This window comes from Astatotilapia calliptera, chromosome 17 (assembly GCF_964374335.1).
Source record: "Astatotilapia calliptera chromosome 17, fAstCal68.1, whole genome shotgun sequence".
NCBI classification, from domain to species: domain Eukaryota; kingdom Metazoa; phylum Chordata; class Actinopteri; order Cichliformes; family Cichlidae; genus Astatotilapia; species Astatotilapia calliptera.
Genome location: NC_137438.1, coordinates 31,093,005 through 31,110,186, shown reverse-complemented (window position 1 = coordinate 31,110,186; position 17,182 = coordinate 31,093,005). Strand labels below are relative to the sequence as shown.

The 17,182-nt window shown below is 41.3% G+C and overlaps 1 protein-coding gene and 1 non-coding gene across 7 annotated transcripts in view; one reads left to right on the top strand and one right to left on the bottom strand.

The window, feature by feature from the left end:
- The window catches only part of wnt5b (wingless-type MMTV integration site family, member 5b), a 92,266-nt gene extending 88,007 nt beyond the window's left edge, over positions 1–4,259 (bottom strand). For 2 of the 6 annotated variants that reach the window (XM_026148319.2, XM_080291659.1), the window contains exon 1: positions 3,640–4,084. The gene's annotated coding sequence lies outside the window, so the exon portion shown is untranslated. Of the gene's footprint in view, positions 1–3,639 lie in introns of all 6 variants that reach the window. The other 4 variants (XM_026148316.2, XM_026148320.2, XM_080291663.1 and 1 more) reach the window with 3 other exon arrangements.
- Positions 457–529, top strand: trnak-cuu (transfer RNA lysine (anticodon CUU)). Its single transcript has one exon. It is a non-coding gene; the product is annotated as a tRNA-Lys (tRNA).
- Positions 4,260–17,182: the final 12,923 nt, after the last annotated feature.

Genomic DNA, 17,182 nt, shown 5'->3' with positions numbered 1-17,182 from the left:
TTGGAGCATCAGCCTTATTAAAAACTACAGCATTAATAAGTAATTTTTAAAACACTGTACCGCAGTGCAAACGATGCATGTAGCCACGGTAAGGTCCTCCTGTCCTGTTTTTAAAGTTTTCTCACCGTCACCATTTGAATTTTCTGCACGATATGACCTGAAACTAGTGCCTGGGGGCGCAAATACATCAGGAAATTACTCACTGAGGTCACAGATAAATGGCTGTTTTTCAATGGTCTTTTTGCAAGCACAAGAGTCGCCCCCTGGTGTCCAATAAACAGAATGTAGGCTTCACTAAACAGACCTAGAAGTTGCGCGTCTTTTATGCTTATTGATTTTTTTTTTAACCATACCTGAGCACATCGCATGACCGATATCATGCGATGTGCTCGTGAATAATAGCACTGTAATGTCATATTACAATCAGTCACAGCATGTCTGTGCATCGTCCATGCAGCCCGGCTAGCTCAGTCGGTAGAGCATGAGACTCTTAATCTCAGGGTCGTGGGTTCGAGCCCCACGTTGGGCGTAAGATTTTTCTCAAGTCAATGGAAAAACATGTACTTCCGTGAGATCATGTGCACACAGCTAATGTGGCAAATCATGCTAATCTGCATTTCACACCTCTCATAAATGAGGAATTTTGGGATGACAAAATAGTTTTTGCTAATATTTTATAGGGCATTTATTTTACAAAACAAAGCAACTTTGTTAAAAAAAAAATGTGTCGCTCGGTTCGTGACACAATTCGTTTTTAAATTTTAAAAGAGTAAGTTGCAAACCTCTTCACTGAAATCAAAAATACATCAGGGGAGGACTGGAGGGTTACACACTGAGAAGAATTCCAAAGATTCAATACAGCCAATCAGAAATAAGAGTTTAAAACAGCAGCTCTTCAGCTAGAGAGCCGAAGAGGCCATCCTCTTCAAACTGACCACCATCTGTGTGTGAGAGAGAGTCCAACTTAGTCATTATGGCTCCTGGAAGGCTGAAATACACACACGTGTGTCACATAACACACTGAGTGCAGACAATCCATTCAAAAACTTAAATTTGATTATTTTCACTTTACATGAATCACATGTTTGAACAGCCACTTTAATGAAATATTCCCAATTCCTATTACTCATTCCCAAATCTACTGCTTCTGAGCACGTGGGACACACACAAACACACACAGACCTTCTTGAATGACCTTGAGGACCCATTTGTGCTTGCAGACAAGCCATCTTCTCAAATGTCTAGTGCGGAGACAAATACACATACTCACTTACTCCCCTTCCCTAATTACCGAGTCCCAGGGGATGAGACACTCAAGAGGCGCTTCAGTTAAAAAAAAGGTCTTTCTCACCAGTTAGAGGGCAGACAGGCGGAGAGAGGTAAATGAATGAGAAGATGTTCAGAATACAGATTTGCTGGCACCCAAGTATATTTTAACTGCTCCACAGTTTCCACATGTTACTGTTGCATAAAATCGGGTGAGTCTAAAAGTCTGGTTCACTGCTCACCAAACCCAAACCAAACCCAAGTGGAGAACATGAAGAAAAGTAAGAATAGATGAGGCACGTGAAAAATGAAGGTCCTGAGTGAAACAGTGAGGGGGATGGAAGAGAAAGAACAGAAGTTGACTGAGACGGGAGGGCGGAGGAAGAGAGATTATCTCTCTCTAATGGCTAACTTGTTGACAGCAACACTTTTCAGCACCCCTATCTACACATCTAATGTTACTATCTATCCTGAAAAACACACACACACACACACACACACACACACACACACACACACACACACACACACACACACACACACACACACACACACACCCTCTCCTCTTGCAAGGTTTATCAGCCCGGCTGTCGGCTCGGGCCACATTTCATGTGGGTTTCGGATTTTAAAACCATGAGAAACACAAAGTGAGCCGGAGACGTCACTGCCAGAGACGACCTCGACATTCTCTCAGCTCGTCTGCAGCCATAACATCGTCGAACATGAATCTGATCTGATCCCGCTTTCAGATCCCAGGCAGACGGTTAAAAAAAACCTCATCATCCTCTGCTAGGTCACCTTCTTGCAAACATGTCTCGGTTACAACACCAAGCTGCATTTGTCACCAGTTAATCTAACTTGTCTTTATAAATGATAATAAACTGCTTTTGGCTGCTCCATTATTCACAAGGGGTCGCCACAGCGGATGGATGTGTCTGATTTGGCAGATTTTTTTAGGCTGGATGTCCTTCGTGACACAACCCCAAAGGTGGACATGTGAGAGTTTGAGGATTTATCCTCTCTCTTTTTCCTTTAAACAGAAATGTGCCACAATTGATTCTGCTGAAATATGAGTATGAATTTATTTCTGTTTTGTAAGGAATGAAAAAGACACATCAGCCTCAATAACACTGCTAGACTATACAGCTAAAGTTTAAGGAGTTTATTATGAGAGAACACTTAATGGATATTAAAGTTATCCATGAATTTGGGATGAAAGTGTATGTGAAGAACTAGACAATAAGGTTAACCCAGATGCTATTCTTTATGTTAAATGGTTTACTTTTCCCACTGTTAGTGGTCAACAGTCACCATAAAAACTTGAAAGTGCATAGGTCAGTGAGTGTCTCATTAACATGAACACACACAGAAACTTCTACATAAGGACACAATAATCTATATTATCAAGACATTTAAATACACTTTCATAGTGCTACGGAACATTTAGATCTCACTAATGAACAATCCACCCTTTATAGACACAAAAAAGATAATTTTTTATTCAAAACTTGGATAGTCTGCTATGGTTTCCCATTTCCATGCATTTTTACCTGCTGATTGCACAGCTGGTCTCGAAAATACAGCTGTGACACTAAATTCAGAGGCCACAAACTGTATCATAAGGTAGATATTCAGTCAAAAAAGAAAAAGAAAAAAATAACATTCCAGCTGCTACATCCAAGACTTTCGCGCAAAATAGGGAGAGACTCCTGGTTCAATGAGTTTTACGCTGGGCAGCAAAATTAAATGGTGAACCAACATTCCCTCACAGTTACAGTCGGACTTAGATGCCATCCAGTCCTCTGGTCCAGATGAAGGCAGAGCAATTTCTCTAAACTGAGAGAAACATTTGTGCAACATTTCGACCAAAATAGTTCTGGTCTGCACCGCAAAGCGAGAGGGCTGCCTTCATTTGGGCCGATGGGGTTGGCACACGCACAAACGCAGAAACAGACACACTCTGCATTTCACCACTGTCATGTGCAAGCCAAATTCAATGAAATAAGCCCATTCTGCAAGTAGACTGTGACAACGGAAACATCGAGGGGACAAAAAGTTCAAATGGAACAAAGTCCCAAATGTTTTCACACTGACTTCAGATGTCCTGTTCAGAGAGCGCAGGAACGGCGAAATTTCAAGTTCAGATCTATGATTTGAAAACCACATCCACTCTTGCAAAGTTTGAGTTTTAAAGTTTCCTCATCTTGTGGGACAAAGATCAAAGTCAGAAAAGAAACATGACACTGTAAAACTATCAGAAGTCATGGCACAATCACTGAAAAGTTAAATCACACACCTCAAATCCACCGCTAACATTCCCATTGTGTACTTTGTGTTATCACCTCGTAAAGTATTTAAAACGAATGCTCTTACCTGGTGTGTTGTGCTGGATTAACGTCGTTGATCGGTTGTCCAAGAAAACTTTCTCCACCCACCATCAGAAGCCTAACGACCGAAAATTGTTACTCTCTGTCCGGTTGAGAAAGTGCAGACAGATCGCTGTTTTCAATGGAAGGAGATATCCCGTTCGGGAAGATCCCACAGCAGCACGCTTTACAGTCTGACTTTCACTCCTCGATGTCACACGAAAGTCGTTGTTTGAGTAAAGAAAGAGCAAAAGAACAAAGGAAAAAAGTTGATTTGTGGGAATGTACAGAGGTTTGCGACTGACAGTATCCAGAAGTCCCGACAGAAAAGAGTGGCACTCGCTGCACTGTGAGCTGTGCTCTCAGCAACAGGTGTCAGAAATAAAGTGAGATTTTTTTCACGGCCATCACAAGTTTCCAAACACTCTCCAACTAATTACGCACGCAGGGAAAGGGGGAGGAGGAGGAGGAGGAGGAGAAGGTGGTGGTGGGGAGGAGGGAAGCAGAGGGGAGGGTGCTCCGCAAAGTTTTTACGCGTCGAGAAACAGAAGGAGAAGTGGAATGAAACAATAGAGCCCAGAGAGCGCGCTCTCTCTCCCTCCTCAACAACTGCGCTTATGTGAAAACTGCCCGCCTGGCCACCGGAGGAGAAAAGGAGACAGAGGCGTAAAAGAGGGAAAGGAGGTCGTTTTACACAGAATGAGAAGGAAAGATTCGCCTCTTTGAGAGTGTTTTTAACCAATGGTCTCCATTTGGAGTCCATTAAACTCATAGCCTTTAAAACAGGGCTTTTACCCCTGAGTCTGGCCCCTCTCGCTATATTCTTACAAATAAACTTCACTGCAGTGAGTTTATAGGGCGAAAACTGTTGTTGGGTCAGCTATCTGATTGCGTTTCAATTTTAAAGGACTGTGTTTTATCAGACTGTGTGCACAACATTAACGTCACTTCAAATAAAAAATGATTGATCAATCAATGTAAAACACCCGGCTTTTCAAACTCCCGACAGAGTTGAGTGAAAATCAGCTCCCGATCTGTGCAGCGGACTCAAGAGTTTTTGCAGTACCGCAGGTTGTTAATGAAGTCATTTTTTGATGGCACAGGACTCTGGTAATTTTCGATCTTAAATAATTTTTATTTACTAAGAGGCAGGAATAAAGAAAGCACTTCTACAAGTAGAAAACATAGCAGCACGCCAAATCCAGCTTTATCTTACGGGAAAATACATTTAATAGCATAAAAGGTGTTGTGCCGATGTTTATCTGTGTGTTCTTTGTGTAATGTCTCTGCTTATAACGGTAAATAGATTATTATCAACAAACAGCTATATATAAAAGTTATTATACCTGCTTTATAATACAATTAAAAAGTCAATTTTTGGCTACTTGAAATATTTTTCTAGAACTGTTATGTTTGTACAGTTTCTGCTGCCCTCTTGGTCAGATCTTTCTTTAAAAATTTGATATTTTTAACCTTTCAATTACACTCTTTACCTGGGTAAATAAATCCATCCATCCATTTTCTTCCGCTTATCCGGGGCTGGGTTGCGGGGGGCAGCAGCCCAAGCAGAGAAGCCCAGACCTCCTTCTCCCCAGCCACCTCCTCCAGCTTGTCCAGGCGTTCCCAGGCCAGCCGAGAGATATAATCTCTCCAGCATGTCCTGGGTCTGCCCCGGGGCCTCCTCCCAGTGGGACATGCCCGGAAAACCTCACCCATGAGGTGCCCAAGAGGCACTGTGGAGGAGCAGCGGCTCTACTCCGAGCCCCTCCTGAATGCCCGAACTTCTCACCCATCTCTAATTGGGTGAGAAGAAGGGAGAGGCCAGCCACCCTTCGGAGGAAGCCCAAGAAGAAGATAAATAAAGGTTATACAAAAGTCGCTTTTAACAAACTGATGGCAGCTCCTACAGGAATGTTATTTGTGGCTCAAAATGACCCGATATCAATCATGAAAGATATGTTTGACACATGCTTCACAGATTATAGGCCAACAAGTCATTTACAACAGTTTAAATACAGGCAAACACTTTTTGGCACGGCACTCTGGATACATTGTCATGATTATCCCATTTATACTGCAGACCTAATCTGCTCTGGAGAAGGTTAAGTCTGGAGATGACCAATCAGTTCTCTGGAAAATTGCATCGTAATTACTGGAAGATTAGTCAGACATCTAGTAAGAGGGTAAGTAGGGGTAAGGGTAAATTCTTAGACTATCAGCTTTATTTCTTGATTTTTCCTCCTGGTACCTGCAAACAATTTTACAACTCTCTATTATTCTATATGCCTCAATATATAATCCTAAAACGTGGCTTATGCCGGTGGACCTTCTATCAAATTTTTCAAGCGCATAATTCCATGTTTTAATTTTGTTCTACTTATTCTTTACTTGCTCTCAGACCATTAAACACCACTGGGGTTGCAGATGAAAGAATAAGAATGCAAACTTTATCATGCACATCCAGATATAACCTTAACTCACACGGTCAGCATTTCATGCGGCCTTGTCTCCCTGCTTCAAACAGTATAAACTTCAGTCTTTTTTTGTAAAATCAGCCGCTCTGCTGCCAGTCGACTTATCCATGTCTGTGACTAGTCAGCCGCTGCAACACTGCCCTATTCGTCTGAATGGACTTGCAACTAAACTGATAAACCCTGGGTTAACTTATTCAGGTAATAACCACGTTCATGTGACCAGTCGGCCTGACTGCCAGCATTAGGGTAAGTAAAACGAGTTAACAGAAGAACTTGCTACCCAGTACAGAGCCCAGGACGTCCAAGGTCAAATGTACCAGAGACAAAACAGGTCTTTTATTTTAGCAGATAACAGAATGTCACAGAGCAAAAGCTAGGATAGCCCCTCGACAGGTCAACAGTCCATTATATAGCTGTGCATTAACATACGCCACCTAAAAAGCATGCTACAAGAAGATGTGTGTGTGTCCCTCTAACTCATGGTTCTAATCAACATTCGAAACAGATTCATAGCCCAAAGCAACGTGTGAAACCAGAGGGGTTAGTGAGCAATCTTTAACTTAAAGTCAGAGTTGTCTGTGTCAGGAAAGTGGTTCTCTTATTACCGAGGTAAATCACCATGGTTACTCATACTCAACCTGCTCGGGAGCAGGTTATGTTTCAGTTTAGAGCGCCACATTTTCACTGATTCTTTTATTTACAGCCTGTTTTAAGTGTGCATTGTCGACTGGGGGAAGGTTTATTAATGTTTATTAACAAAATGTTAATTTTATACAAATATATAAAAAAAAATATAAATATATAAATGTTGGATCTAATCTGCTGCTAAGGGTCTCTTATACTGCTGGAATAGTAGAGCACAGATTAGAAACTGGATCAGGATGTATATCACATATATAACTATTCAGTCAATCAAATTAATTTCACTTTGAAGGCAGGAAGGAAAAACTCCCTTTTAACAGGAAGAAACTTTCAGCAGTGTCGGGCTCAGGGAGGGCCGGCCATCTGCTGTGACTTTCTCTGAAGAAAAGCAAAAGGAGAGTTAATTATATCGTCTATCAAAGAGGAAACAGTCTAATCTTTAAAGTAGAGAGGGTGTCTGTGTAACAAATCCAAACTGGAAGCTGGTTCCACAGCAGAGGGGCCTGATATCTGAAGGCTCCGCATCCCATTCTGCTTTTAGAAACTCTAGGAATCGCAAGAAAGTGAGAGTGAAGTGCTCTATTAGGGTAATATAGTACTATGGGGTCTTTAAGATATGATGGGACTGATTATTTAGGACCTTGTATGTCAGGAGAAAGATTTTAAATTGAATTACAGATTTAGCAGGGGTCCAATAAAGAGAGGTCAGTATAAGAGAAATATGAGCTATTTCTTGTCCCTGTTAGTATGCCCACTGCAGCATTTTGGATTAACTGAAGACTTTTCAGGGAATTTTAAAACAACCTGACAATAATGAATTATAATAATGCAGCTTAGTGGTAATGAATGCATCAACTATTTTTTTTTAGCATGGATTACTGACCTATACTAGGCTATGAGACAGTAAGTAAGTAGGTTTAATGATTCAGAGCAGCAGTTATGTTAGAATAAAAGAGCAACATTACAATGTATTAACTCGAACCTGGTTCTGCTGTGTAAGGACCTGCCTTACTGTAGTTGTTTTTCTGACTGCTTCGGTTGTAGGTATACAAGTGAAAAGTGAGGCAACATCAAAGGACACTATGGCTTTGTATGGAGTCAGCATAAGTTTGTGGACTTTGTTGGTGAAGTCAGCGGATGATGTGTCTTCGGAAGTCCATATATACAGGGTGTGGTATTGCCAGGGTAAGAGCCGTACTAAGGTTGTTCCCTTTTAAGTTGTAGCTGTAGTTGTAGTTACTTGTGGGGTCTTCCCATATGAAGACCCCACAAGTAACTATGGTGCACCTCCCCACTGACTGGTAGTCTGGTGATGCTCTGGTCTTTATTTGGGGATGTAATAGGCTCCTTTTCTTGAATGGTGAGGTTGGACTTTTGCACTTTTATTGGACTTTCATTCTGATTTGCTCTGCTTCCGTTTGTGTTAGCTTATTATTTCTTATCACTGTGATGAGATCCATTATGGGCAGCTGTTGTGGAGATATTAGCTCTTTGGCGAGCACGTCCTTTCCACGTTTAGTGAAGTCCGTTCGATCCTGTCTGTCTTTAGCTTTTATTTGCAGTGTTTGTAATTTCCAAAGTTGTCTTTCTTTGCCTTTCATGTACTGTGCCAACTGTGCTTTGTAAAGTATGAGTGTTATGAAACATCTTGAAAGACTTAAAGAAGTCAAGTCGCCTATTTTCATCAAGCTTACGAGTACCTTGACCTGGATGACTAAAAACATAGAAAGACAAGAAAATGCTTAGACATTTTCCATATCACCAGCTGAAGAAACACAAATTTAGTGACAATTTGAGCAGAGTTTGCTGTAACTTTATAGCTGGACATCATTCAAAACATTTTCACGAAACAGAAATATCTGACTTTAAGCTTATGATTGCTCCCTAACCCGTTAAATATTGCTTTGTAGTAAAGACCTAAGAGGAGGTCACCAGCTCCAGCTTTTAGATCAAGGAGAGCACAAATTATTTTATTTAACCGACAACCCCGGTAGACCAATAAAACACTAAAATTAAACTCAAAATTCTGAAAACAAGACGTCAGAGTATATTTTAAGAACCTTTACTATTACATATTTTTTTTAAAAAAACCCACACATCATAGGTAATACAAGAATTTATACCACTGATTCAAACTCTTCCATCATTATCCAGGTATTTGTTGAAATATATATATATATATTTTTAATAATCTAATCATAATTTATTTGTGATTAAGAAAATGACACTGCCCAACAGCATGCTGAACAATGGTGGCTTGGAAGCGATGAGGAAACTTGCCTGATAGACAGAGGGAGTTGGGTCTTGATTATGCTCCCTTGGTGACACAGACATGGATGGCTGGAGACCCGACAGCCAAGTAGTCACTCCTCTTATACGTCTTTGAAGTCCATCGCCTAAGGCACCTGCACAGCTAGTGCATTGTAATGTAAATTCTCCAGGGACAAGTTTCCATGTTCACAAAAAAGGTGCACAGGCAGACACTTGAACAGACCCTCATGGTCGCCATCTAATAATAAAATTGACATAATGTGGCGAGACATTATAAGAGTCGCCGACAGAGTGTGTGACTGTTGCTTACCTAAAGGGCTGTAGGTAAAAGTTGCTGTCAGGAGAAGGCTTTGGACTAATACCTCACACCTAGTCACTGGGATTTGTGCAGCACATCTTAATCTACTCACCCATCCTGCAAACATGCAAGCAAAATTCTTCCAAATTCAACCTGGCAGGTAAAGCTATGTCAGGCCGTGCAATGCATTTGAAGTCAAACGTCGGTAAACAAATTCATTTTTATGCCTTTTTACTTTTTCTGAAGTTTTCTTTAAAGGCATTACACATGTTGCAAATCACCATCAAAACACTGGATTCACCTTTGGTTCCAATCTTCACAATAGAAACAATCTTTATAGTATCCAGACATGCACTGCATTTAACTGAGTAAATCCATTCTTAATAATAATAATAATAATACATTTTATTTAAAAATAGCGCCTTTCAAAGCACCCAAGGACACTGTACAACAGATAAAAACACAAAAACTGGAAATATACACAATAAAAGAATAAAGAATAAATCCATTCTTGGGCATGAAACCTTTGGTTAGGCAAATTACACATACCTACAAGCAACCTTTATCTAGCGTATGGTTTTATTTGATTCTATGCAGATGACAGTGATTGCTTTGTGTCTACATCAGGGCTGCCCAATCCCGGTCCTCGAGAGCTACTATCCTGCAGCTTTTAGATGCATCCCTACTCCAACACAGCTGAATCAAATGGTTTGATTACCTCTTCAGCATGCCATCGTGTTTGGCAAAGGCCTGATAACAAGCCATTCATTTGATTCGGGTGTGTGGGAACAAGGATGCATCTAAAAGCTGCAGGACGGTAGCTCTCGAGGACCGGGATTGGGCACCCCTGGTCTACATGAAGCATTCACACAACTAAACCCCTTCTTACAAGACTTGTGTAGAGATTTGCGTATGATTTAACTCATTCACTGCCAGCCATTGGCAGTGAATGACTTAAACCCATTGACTCATTCACTGCCATTGACGGCTATAGACGTCAATGGCAGTGAATGAGTTAACCTCAGATTAACTTTCACGTGACCTTGCGTTTGCAATTAACAATAAGAATGAGCTTAATTCCACTGGCCGTCGCGGCGCGGTAACCACTACACTAAAGAAACACACATGCTATTCTCACTCACGGTTCAAATCAAAAGTCTAGTCACCGTCAAGACAATAATCAACAACAACTAACTGTTTTCAACAGGACAGACACCATCACCCAAATTTTTATGTGGAACCAAAACACCCTGCACCACAATCTGTGAAACATGCACACACTGACACTGCCCAACTGTATGCTGGGTAATAAGCAGCTCGGAAGCCATGACGCTATGTGCTGCGTGAATGCGAATTGGCTGAAAACTTCGCTCTAAAAAAGGAGGAAAGACGGGAAAAAAATGTTGGGATTTCTGTGTTTTGTATTTTTCATTTCAGATTTATATACAAAACATGGCTTTGGAAAACCTATTCGAACTCTTCAACTATAATCAAGATATTTGCCGGGCTATCGTGTTATTATCCACCATGACCTGTAGTATAAATAAATGTAAAGTGTCAAGTCAGGAGCGGGATTTGAACCCACGCCTCCACCCGGGAGTTGGACCTTGAGTGGCCGCAACTTAGACCGCTCGCCCATCCTGACAACGGACACCTGGGAAGGCTACAGAGTCAGCCTGGAGAATACAAAGGTGAGAAGTAAGACACAAGTAGTGAAATAGCCCTGTACTCAGAGGGGGAAGGTTTGAAAGTAGCCAATCCGAGAGCGTTACTCATCTCTTCTTACTGTATAACAGCATTTCCGCATTACAACAGTTTACTGCGTGTGGGTATTCTGGTAAAGCCACTGGGGAACCTGCCCCAGCCTATCATATTCACCAGCTATAAGATGTGAGTGGAGATTGAGAAGGGTGACTGATGGCTGGTGTTGAAGCCACCACCTCTGTTCAACAGTGGTTGTTTACAGATACTTTACTGATCCCACAAGAGAAATTGTTGTTGTGTGAGACTGTAGTCCAGGGTTCTTATTGTTAGATGGTAATTATGAGACAGTGTTTGTAAGGTCATTTTACTGGCCATTTATGTAAAAAGGGAGTGAATTTACCATCTTTTATTGCTTTGTGGTTGCAGCCATTGCTTAATTCTCTGTGAGTGATAATCATGGTCATTGTGATTGGTGTACATGTGCATATCAACAGTCATTAAACGGAAGACCATGAACTGGCAACTTACCTTTTTTCAGTTTATCGTTTTGGGAGACTGTGCGTAAAATGAATTTTTTCATGTTCGGGCGTGTGGCAGGCAGAGTAAACTTAAAATCACAGATTTATTTACACTGGCAAGAAGGACAGACGAACGGTATATGCACAGGACGAGACCAGGGAAGGGTGGACACAACTGGGGGACACAGCTGAACCAAATCTAACTGAAGAGACAGTGGAAGCAAAGCTGAACATTAAGAACACAAAATGAGGGACTGTTAAGATAAAACAGAAACTAAAACACACACTGACATCCAGACTACGACGCAAATCTGACCAAGACAAAAATATGGAGACATGACAGACCACAGGGGGACACAAAAGGATGAAAAACAAAAACAAGAAGGGATAAATATAGGGAGCAGGACAAACATGGGAACTAGACAGAACCAGAGAGACCACACACACACATAGGACAGGACCAGGGAGATAGAAAGGATGACAAATACTGAAACACTGAAGATAAGACATGGAGACAAGACTAAGACAGACTGGAACAAGGAACTAAAAGTAGAAAATAGAATACTCAGGAACTAGAACATAATTTATCTTATACTTTCAAAGAAAAAATAACAAATAAATCATAAATAAATCCAGAACAAAACTCAACATTTTGGGTCTTTGACCCAGTGATTTAATCCATTTTGGAATAAGGCTGTAATGTGAAGAAATGTGGAACAACTGAAGCGCTGTGAATACTTTCCAGATGCACTGTATGTATCCTTTACAGAAGTGTTTTTACCTTCAGCATATAAAAAAGGCATGGAACACAGATGCAGTATATCAAACCGCAGCATGAACCGGGCATTTTAATCAGTATAATGCTTCAGTTATCTAAGATTATCACATTTTCCCTTCATTGTTTCTGTGGGTGTGATTAAAAAAAGATCCATCCATCCATTTAATTTTATTTATTTGGCGCCAAGTCACATCAATAGTCACCTCAAAGCACTTTATATTGAAATGCGAAGAGCCTACAATAATACAGAGAAATCCATCCATCCAACCATCCGTCCATTTTCGTCCACTTATCCAATTCGGGCTCGTGGGTGGGTGGGGGTCTGAAGCCTAAACCAGCTGTCGTAGGGCGAGAGGCATAGTACATCTTGAACAGGTTGCCAGCCTGACAGCAGATGGTTTAAAGGTGAACAAAGTGAAACAGAGCTCTGTTAAAGAGGTGGCAGAGGTAGTCACGTGAAACCAAGAACCCGGACAAATGAAAAGAAACACAAGTGGACAGGCAGGGAAGGAAAAGAGGAGAGAAGGAAAATGTCATCGGTGTTGGAGTATGTTTGGGCTGTCAGCGGCTAACAGCTTATTTTAGGAGCTACACTCCGCTCACATTGTTTTTATTTCCTTTCCAAGGTTTTTCCTACCACTCACTACCTCCTCCTGTCCCTTATGCCGAGCCAGCTCTCTCCATCTACTCCTCCCTTCCTTCTTTTCTCCATTCATTTCACCTACTGCTTATTTACTTTACAAACCATTTATTAGAGACAACAATACCACATCTGCAAGGAGCACAAAAAAATGAACAAAAGACTGAAGCAACAAGCAAACCACAAGTGAGAACATTAATTATTGAGCATGAAAACCTAAAATATATATCCTGAGTGTGTTTGAAGTTGGGCTGCTGTTTGTTTTGGTGTCAACCCTTTCTCTCCTCTCTGCTTTCTCCTTCTCTCAGTCACCCTTTCAATCATTTTCTTCTCAGTCATGTGCGATATGATGTGTGATGATTGAAACCACATTGTCCCGAAGCCAGTGCAAGCCCTCCTCATTTCCTCTGCAGTCACTCACTTCTTATTTCTCCTCCTACTTTCCTCGTGTGCCTCCTTCCTCCCTCGTCTATCTCGTATGTGGAAAGGCGGGAGCGCTGCGTGGATTACACGTGTTCGCGTGTTATCTCAAGGACATCTGGGTTGTTTTTTTTGGGGTGCTGTGAACCACCAGTATCAGCAGCATCTTATCCACACATAATCTCTGTAAAGAAAGGTGCGGCGCGTGAGAGTGACAAAAGATAGAGAAACAAATCCAAACAGGAGAAGAGATAAAGGATCGCTGCAAATCCCAAACACAAACCGATTACTCCGTTTTTATAACTGCATCAGAGCAATAAAAAAAAAAAGAAGAAGAAGAAAGAAGTTTCCAAAGCACAGTAATTTTGAGCTGTCGGACTCTTGTGTGGCAAGCTCCTCCCCTCTGGTGCTCCCAGCAGGATAAAACAAACACAACTTCTGTGTCCCGCTGACTCTCTACAGTCATGTGAAAAAGAAGGTTTTCACAGGACTCTGTGCAGTCATGTGAAAAACCAAGCACACCCCACGATTCAGTAGCTTGTAGAACACATTCAGCAGCATTAACTTCCAGTATTTATTTTCTGTATGACTTTATCAGTCTCTCACATGGTCACGGAGGAATTTTGGTCCACTCTTCTTTACAAGGTTTTCTTTAGTTCATTGAGGTTTGCAAGCAATCGATTGCACAGCACTCTTAGGGTCCCACCACAGGACTTCAAGTTGGGCAGAGGTCTTGACTTTGGCCCATTACAGTACCTTAATTCTTTTCTTTTTCAGCCTTTTGTTCTGCTGGTGTTTCCATGGTTACAACATTTGCTTGGTGAGGTGAAAGGTCGGTCGTTTGATTCCAGCTGGACAGAACTTTAGGATTGCATCAGGAAAAGCAGCGGGTGTAAAACATGCAGAGTTACCCTTGTGACAAAATTTGTGGTTGGTCATTGAGCTTCATCTGCTCAAATCTATATAGACCATAGTCCATATGCACAGTTTGGGCCAATGTCCTGTTTCATGACCCAGTGTCAGCCAAGCTTTAGCTGTCAGAGAGATGTCCTCACAGGTGCACCGATGGCTGACTCAGAGGCTGCAGAACAAGCCCAAATCATCACCCCTCCACCACCGTGCTTAACAGTTGGTATGAAGTGATGAGTTGGTATGCTGTGTTTGGTTTCCACCAAATGTGAAGCTGTGTACCATAACCAAACAGCTCCACTTTGGTCTCTGACAAATGAACCACATTGTTCCAGAAGTGTTTTCAAATGCCACTTTGCAAAGTTAAGCTGTGCCACATGTAGTTTTCAGAGAGAGGATGCTTTTTCTGGCAACCCTCCAAACAAGCAAAACTTGTCCAGCCTTTTTCTAACTTTTAACTAACATGCTAACTGAGGCCTGTAGAGTCTGAGAAGTAGCTCTTAGGGTTTTTGTACTTTCTCTGATCATTGGGATGAATTTGCTGGAATATCCACTCCTGGCGAATATTGAGCCATTATGTTGAGTGAATGATCCAGAACAACACTTCTGCTTTTATAGAGGTGCTCACACTTGCAAACGATACCAGGCTGCTGCTTACTATCTTAAGTCCTATGGAAGCAGTAAGAGTGAACTTAGTTTTTCATAGGATTGAATATCAAATACAATTTACCGCCACTTTATACAGATTTTGAACTAGAATGTTGTGATTATTATTTTTTCCTTATATAACTTGACGTATGGACTGGCAAAACCTGTTTTGTTACAGAGTTGGCCAGACTGAGACCATTAACATCATTGCAGTGGCACAGAAACAAAATGTTAACATTTTTAAATTGCTGAAGGACAAATCATCAACTGTTTATGGTTAGTCGGTCTTATCACTTGCACACATAAGCATACCTGTCATGTGAAAGTACACTGTGAGGTCTGTAGAGAATGATGCTGCCAGAGTAACTGTAGTTAATGAATGCAACTCCATTTCTATGATTTGTCTTTAGGCCTCTGAAGGGTTCACCCCTGGTTGTGTGGGATTGGCCCTGTGCTCTGCTTCTCTGGAGCTGTTTCACAGTTTGTTTTTCTTTCTTTGCCAGCTTTAACAGCTCTCCAGATTCCTTTGTCCGTGGCGATGTGGGACAATACTGCACATGAGCAGCAGTCAAGAATCAAGGGGATTTAGCATTTAGTGTTGAAGTACTTGGAGCATTGTGTTTCCTGTGATGCTTGTGCTTTCTGTCGCGCACAGCCTCAGTTTTCCAGCCTGAATGCACACATGCGCATATTTAAAGAGCACAGATTTGTTGGACTGGAGCACAGATTTAGACTTATGCGAACTTGCAGGTGAATGTAGCTGTAATTGTTCCTTAAAAGTAAAATGATGTGGAATCATAATGATTGCAGCTTTTCTTTTTCCTCAAGTGAGGAATATCACATGCAAGCCTTTTGAAAATAATCTTAATATCTATATTTGAAAAGTGAACATTTAGACAACTTTAATATAAAAATATATCCTTCTTTAGTGCATATTTCTGATGTTTAGACATGCACTTTTGTGTACAGGGCAGGTAGAAGTACATTGTGCAAAGTTAGAGCTGTAGAAGAGATGGGATGAAGTGTTCAATGGGCCATGTTTCCACTCATTTCTACCTCCCTCCCCCTTCCTCTTTTTCTCCATCACATAAATCAGGGAGTCACTAAGGCGTATCTCTTTCTCCTCCTCTTTCTCGCTCTGTCCATCCCTCCTGTCTCCCTTCACTGGCTTTTATTGGGACAGTAGATAGAGAAAGCAGAGCAGATCCTCGACACACACTAACACACGTACAAAGCGTTGCCTTATGTGAAGCTAAGCACCAGCATGTATGCTACATTTACAGACTGCCAGGAGTTGGTTCTCTGAATGTTGTGTGAAAACCAGAATGGCCATAATAACAGGATGGCGCTTTGATCCCTAAATAGAAATTCTTCACAAGTGAGGGCAAATGTCAGGTGAGGGTCGAGGTTCAAGGTCAGGCGAGCTGGGCAGGTCTGTTAAACCAAATTTTCCAGCCGAATGAGTCTAACAACTCCTTTAAACATCTGAGTCATCTTTTTGTGTTAGTTTAAATTTAACTACTGTGTCATTTTCAGAAAATTAGCTACAATTACTCATATACACTTACCGGACACTTTATTAGGTATACCTTAGTAGTACTAGGTTGGATCTCCCTTTACATTCAGAATAGGGCTGTGCGATATGACGAAATATATCCGATGACAAAATGAAAACATCGTTTCAAATTATACGCTATGGTTTGTTTCGTGGTGTTGCAAAATACACTGTTTACAGCAATATTTTTGCATCAGGGCACAGAGAATACCAGCATAGCCAGTGAAGATGAGGAAGAATCAGGTAGCTGCAAACAGAAGGACCAGTCAAAACAAATCAAGGGCCTTATTCCTAAACGAGGGGCTACCTTTGTAGCATGGACTTGGTTTGGTTATAAAAAATGTGTCACAAACCAGAAAACTGTACTATGCAAATTATGCTGCAAACCGGTCCCCACCACAGACTCAAACATGACAAACCTCTTCTACCACCTACGCAAGAATCACGTGAAAGAGTATGGAAAGAGTTATATAGTTTCATGCATCGGACTCTAGGTACATGACGCCCAGCTGAAAACACCTCACACAAGTAGAGTTTCCCAAGATTCACAGAATTTACAGAAAAAGCACTATTTTGTGATATATATCATTATCGGGATGAGAAATGTCCTATATCGTGATATGAGATTTTGGTCATATCGCACAGTCCTAATTCAGAACTGCTTTGTTTCTTTATGGCGCAGATTCAACAAGG